We start from the raw sequence: 6,727 nt of genomic DNA, 5'->3' as shown, positions 1-6,727 counted from the left end.
AGGTAATCCCAGTGATCCAGCCTCCCTGACCACAGGGACGGGCACTGCCCTGATCCAGGGAATCACTGATCCAGGGAGTCACGGTGATCCAGCCTCCCTGACCACAGGGACGGGCACTGCTCTGATCCAGGGAATCATGGTGATCCAGCCTCCCTGATCACAGGGACGAGCACTGCTCTGATCCAGGGAATCCCGGTGATCCAGCCTCCCTGATCACAGGGACGAGCACTGCTCTGATCCAGGGAATCACGGTGATCCAGCCTCCCTGACCACAGGGACGGGCACTGCCCTGCTCCTGCTGCCGCCCCACGGCTTGCACAGCCCAGGGGCCATCGCCCTTCTCGGGTGCCTGGGCACCAGCAGCACCATGGACATCAGTAGCCCCTCTGATGTCCTTCCCTGCCTACAAGAGAGGAAAAAATTACATGGCCGTGCAGGCTTGACACTCCCTTAGCCACCCATTCCATTTGTAATTCAGGAATTCGGGGTGTATCTCCGTTAAGGCCTGAAAAATATGACCTGATAGATAACACTCGCACTGAATCTATGTATGATATTAAGCAAAACTCAGCAAAGCCAAGTACCTTTAAATTGGACAAATTTCAGGATTTCTTTTTTTTCAGAAGGTCATTTTCTCCCTTTGTGGTGTCTGCATTTCAGAGTGAAATTTAAGGTTAGAGAAACGAGAATTAAGAGGGAATATAAGTGAGGAACAAAAGCTGAAGCTTTTCTGTGACCTCAGACTGTCCCAAAACGTTGTTGCTCCAGTGACAAAAAATGTCCTCAGCCTTGATAATCAAGCGCTTTCTAACTTGTTTAGAAAACAGCAGAGTATGTGAGAATCTATAAAAATGGGGCTCAGTACATCTGGCTGGGAGGGAGCAGGGACCTGAGGTACCTGGAAATGTCGCCTGAGCCACTCTAGGCACCTGACCCACTGCTCCCCCAACCCTGGGAACTATGCTCTGTGCCCCTCACACAGGCAGGGCAAACGGGCAGGGTTGCAGTCACACTCTTGGTGAGGTTCAACACAGCTTGTCTCCGCTCCAACAGAATATTTGGTGAGGAGCAGCTTTTCTCTGTTCAGACAGAATACTCAGATCCTTTGCAGTCTTGCGTTGCTGCGATTCTTCATAGTCCCTTCATTTCAACTCGAGCGCTTTTCTGCAGGGCTAGCCAGCAGGGTTGCAGTCACACTCCTGGTGAGGTTTAACGCAGCTTGTCTCCGCTCCAACGGAATGCTTGTTGAGGAGCAGCTTTTCTTGGTGCGGGTGGGTCCGCACCTTGAGTACTTGTGTCCAGTTCTGTGCCCCTCAGTTTAGGAAGGATGTTGAGATGTTTGAGCGCACCCAGAGGAGGGCAACAAGGCTGGTGAGAGGCTTGGAAAACAAGCCCCATGAGCGATGTTTGAAGGAGCTGGGGTTGTTTAGCCTGGAGAAGGAGGAGGCTTCGAGGTGACCGTATGGCTCTCCACAACTTCCTGACGGGAGGTTGTAGACAGGTGGTTGTCGCGCTGCCTTCCTGATCGTCTGCTAGCCCAGTGTCCTTGGCCAGCTCTGGGCAGCTGAGGCCGCTCTCGTTGGCCACTCCAGGCACGAGCTATGGCCTGTGGATATGAACCCACCAGACGGGGATGCCGCGCTCCCTCCCCAGATCTGCCCTGGCTAGCTGTCCGATGGGGCGAGAGGGGCAAATGGAGCACCCTCCGCTGGACCCTGCGGGGCTTTGGAGAGTGCTCCGTGGGTTGTCCAAGCGCTGCTAGACCCCGCGGCGGTGAGAGAAAGAGAGGCTCCTGGTAGGGTTATATCCGAGATTTATTGTAGCCCAACCGGGGCTAACAACATCCGAATGATCCTGCTGCCAAGAGCGCTGACAGGGTGCTTGCAGCCATTTTTAACTGGAGAGGGAGGGGAACCGGTTGACCAATGGGGATGAGATAAGGAGTGGCTCTTGTGTGGGGTGATGTGCATGGGGTCCAATGAGGGGCAGACGTAGGAGGGGCCCCCAGACCCCTGTCTAATCACCCGGCACCCAGGATAGAAGCTTCTAGGTGTCCGGGAGGGGATGCCGAGTGACTGACAGGGCGCCTGGGAGGAGACAAGGGAGTGGCTAGGCGCTTTAGGGGAGGATTGACATATGGGGTAGGGCGGGAAAACTAGGAATAAACCAAGTAGAACATGGGGGTAAATAAGAAAGAACCATTACATAATAAAACTTATAATAACACAACTCCACGCGGGGAGAGCCACGGAGCGATGCCAACAGAAGCAAAGCAGCCGTCCTTCTGGGGGTACCTGAATTCCGAGTTTATTGGAAGTCATACAGACAGCTGTAACCCAAAGGATATAAGCCCCAAAAGGCACCTGAGCACTGTGTGCTTTTAACAGGTGGAGGTAACATGGGAAGGGGACAACATGGGAGTGGTAACAGGAGTGACAAACGGGATATATCCAATGAGGGAGGAGGAAGGGAGAGGTCCCCAGGGACCAGCCTATCACCCAAGGCCTTAGCTGGAAATTCTAGATGGAAGGGTGAGGCCTCAGAGTGACGGACAAGCCCCAGGGTGGGGTCAGGGGAATGATTCATCAAAAGGCTTTGCCACCCCAACAGGTGGAAGTCGGTCTTTTCCACCGGGCAGCAACTGACAGAACAAGCGGACACAGTCTCAAGCTACATCAGGGAAGGTACAAGTTGGATATTAGAAAAAAAAATTACACTGAAAAAATACTAAAGTATGGAATTGTCTTCCAAGAGATGTGATAGAATCACCATCTCTGGATGTGTTTAAAAAAAGACTGGACGTGGCACTTCGTTGCAGTGCATGCCATGCGGGGCTTGCTTGGCGGCTGCAGCAGGGGAGTGACTGTCACCCTGTGAGCTCTGCAATTCCCAGCTATTGGCTCGTCAGGTACAGGGACAGATAACGATGACACAGGGCTTGGGAGTGTTCCAGAGTGGGTTTATTATGGGGAGAAAATGGAGCCCCATGACCAGCTTGGGAGGGCAAACAGTCTTAAACAAAAACTCAGGAGGAAGGGTGTTTGAACAATAACCAATGGGTGCTGGGTACACTGCAGTTACAAGCGTGAACGGTGTCCGGCAGGACACTTGGGGTGGCTCAGCCAATCCCATTCCCAAGGGAGGATAGGGCAGGGTTTTGGGAGGTCTGAATGACAGAGGATGCGGGGGGCTTCACAGAAGCCATGGGGAAACTTACAGGGGAGGGACCCAACACAGCTAAATTTCAATGGTTTGTATGCATGTTAGGGGCCTCCTTTATGATGTCAGAATCTTCCCTGTGCTTATAAATATGTCATCATTTGATGGTAAATATTTGTCTCAGTTTTGTTTTTCCTGTCCCCTCTGCCCCCATGGGATGTCCCAACACCTTGGCAGGGGCCCAGAATTGGGAAGGGAGGACAAAAAAACCACACCTGTAGTAAGAGAAATGTGCTCTCCAGGGATGCCCCGATCCTTCAGGGAGGGCACCCGCTGGTCTCCATGACTTTGGCACACACTCCTGGAAACCAGTCCCACCCGCCAGAGATTTACCCTGCTATGGCCCGCTTACCCTCTGGGCTCTGGTTCTTACTAGAGTGCACCGACTTGATGGAAGGCTGATGGACTGGGGACTTCTTCCTTTGGCTTGGCTTCTCCAGAGACCTGGGTGTTCCTGGTGCTTCAAGACCCGTCCCCGGCGCCTTGGGTGCGGCCACTGTCAGTCTCAGTTTGCCCTGCAGGGATTCTGACGTTTCTCCTTCTGCTCAAGGCCTCGACTCACCCCAGTGTGAGCCATCTACCAAGCTGCCTCTTCCTCATCCTGGGGTAAGTCCACCCCCTTGAGGCACCCAGCAGCCTTGAGTGGAGAGCACACCAGCGAAGATGAGAGCGAGTCCTGGAGCCTTAATATCACCACTCTGCTCCTACTAAGAGTGTGGCAGAGCTTGTGTATGTTCCTCGTTGCCTATGTTCTCTTCCCTTCTTTGTCTTCAGTGAGGTGGGCGCTCTCACAAATTGGCCTATTTATTTTAAAAGACGAAGAAGGGAACCATCACCTGCTACCAGTTGTTGCAGCGTGCGGGGTGTGCTGGGAGGCTGTCAGGGGCACGACCATCCCCCTGCAAGCTCTGCGATCCCAGTCACCTGATGGCTTGGTGCGCGTACAGATGGAGGCAACACAGGGCTTGGGGTGTTCCACAGTGGGTTTATGAGGTGGATAAAATGGAGCCCCAAGACCAGCTTGGGAGGGTAAACAGAAGGTTTTATACAAAAACTCAGGAGGAGGGGTATAGGTGAAATAAATGGGCCAGGAGACCTGCTCCTTTTTAAGGCCTTGATTGAGTGACCAGCTCTGGGTTGGGGGCCCAAGGGGTCGCGCACACCGCCGCTGCTCCCACGTGGTGATGCTGAGGAGGAGGAGATCGGCTCCACTACGCAGCAGAACCGGGGCTTCTGTCCTCGCGGGCATGCCCAAGAAGGAGATTTGTGGCTCATTGCCCGGGGTCCTGATTCTGTAGACGCACTGTTCAAGTTAGGGCGGCATGTTGGCGGCTATTCCACTGGTCTGGCAATGTCCGGGGACCTCTTGCCGACTGTCCGATCCGGTCCGTGGCCCCGAATTCGGCATGGCTAGTTGTCCTTGGGGCTCTTTTTGGGATTTCGCGTTCAGTTCGCGATTTGCATATTACCAGAGGTGGATCGGCCACCATTTTGGGGAGCAGCGGAGGTGAAAACCCGACGGTCACAAAGTGAAGGGCAAGGGGGAAACATAACAAGGGTGCACTTAAAGGGGATTTTAACGGGGTTTGAGCAATTAACAGTATTTTAATTAACATTTTTTTAATATGAAATTGAATTTATTCATAACATAGGAATAATAACCAATGAGGATAGAACTGGGGAGGGGTCTAAGGTGGGACCAACGTATCATAAACCTGTCGGGAAATAGGGGAGTGGAATAACACAAAGTAACAAATAGGGTGTCGAGTGTAACTCAGTGGACAGGGAACACTCTGGAAGAAAGGGAGGGGACTAGAAGGAGTGACAGGGAATGTTCTAGGGAGGGGGAAAGGGAGGATTGACAGCTTGGAGGGGAGGAGGTTAGGGAAGAGCTCGGGAAGATTGTCAACTGGGGAAGGGAGAAGATTAGGGAGGAGAATGGGGGGACAAAGCTGAACTGTATAACGAAACACCACAACAGCATTTGGTGCTATAGTGTAGATGAGGTGTTAGGGCATAGGTTGGACTTGATGATCTTAGAAGTCTCAGCCTCTTCTGTGATTCTGTGATACTGTCTCTGTTCAGACAGAATACTCGGATCCTTTGCAGTCTTGTGTTGCTGAGATTCTTCATAGTCCCTTCATTTCAACTCAAGCGCTTTTCTGCAGGGCTAGCCAGCAGGGTTGCAGTCACACTCCTGGTGAGGTTTAACACAGCTTGTCTCTGCTCCAACAGAATACTTGGTGAGGAGCAGCTTTTCTCTGTTCAGAAAGAATGCTCAGATCCTTTGCAGTCTTGTGTTGCTGGGTTGGCTCCAGTGCTGAGCGCGGGCATCTGATGGTTCTGGCACTGGGGGCTGTAGAGTTGTTTGCCCTGTATATCCCCTCATAATGGTTTGTCCTTCCATATTCCCTCCTTGTATCTGTTTGGTTCATCCCAGCTTTCCCATCAGTACTTGTATGTCAATCAAACCCCAAAATCCCTGGCTCATCCCCCTGTCTCCTCCCAGGTGATGTATCCATCACCTCGTGACCCTTCCCCTTTGTCCAGAGCCTTCTCCCAGGGTCACCAGGTAACTGGACCCTGGCTCAGGGCTCCTCCCTCACCCCCTCCTCAGTGGTCACTGTGAGGTCTACCACCCAGAGAGCCACTCCCATGTCCTTCCCCCGTTGGCTGCTCAGGTTTCCCTGTCCCCCTATATCTGGCTGCTCTGGGCAGGGACACCCTCTCTTGCTGCGGATGTCCTTCAGGTTTGGATGTGCCTGGGATCTCTCCAGGCCCTCATTAAATTTCAGAACTAATCCTGAGGAGGACATTCTCCCCTTCGCAAAGTCCTTTGAATATCAGGCTAGCCCAGAGGTCCTAGGCTGTGAGGGGAGGAATATCAGGAGATGGCAAAGATTTCCAAAAGAGGCTCTTACCCCAATATATGTTGGTTCAGCTCTCTTTTATTCTGTGGTGTCCATGTGGAGAGCGGGGCAAAAAAAGAACAAACAGAAAATATCAGGGGTCTATATAGACTTTGGACAGGGTGGGTTTCCTTGGCTCTCCACCAACCCTGTTGGGGCAGGAAGGAGGGGTCCAGGGTTATCTTGAGCAGAGTCACAGGGTCCCGGGGAAGGGAAATAGAGTGCCCATGAGCTCACTGTAACAGAGCACCTCTTTCCTTTGCTTGTGGGACCAGCTTGCCTTTGGACTCACAAGGGAGCTTCTCCAAGCCACCCGGGATCCAAGGAGAAGTTCCCTCCCCCTGCCCGACTCACCCCATTGCCGCACTCCCGCCCCGGTTCCCTTTGTCTCAGCCCCGGCTAGCTCTTGTGGGGCGAGAGTGGGCGATGGAGGCACCCTCCGCCGCTCCCAGCTGGGGTTTGGAGAGTGCCTTTGTGGGTTCCGGGCAGCGCTAGCAAGCCTCGCGGTGGTAAATGAAGAGCGGATCCTGCTGGGGGCTAAGTCCGAGTTTATTGTAGCCCAACGGGGCCAAGTGTCCTAGAACGGTGCCAGCCAACAG

The sequence above is a fragment of the Lonchura striata genome, chromosome Z, assembly GCF_046129695.1.
Source record: "Lonchura striata isolate bLonStr1 chromosome Z, bLonStr1.mat, whole genome shotgun sequence".
NCBI lineage: Eukaryota > Metazoa > Chordata > Aves > Passeriformes > Estrildidae > Lonchura > Lonchura striata.
Note: the sequence above shows the minus strand (reverse complement) of the source record.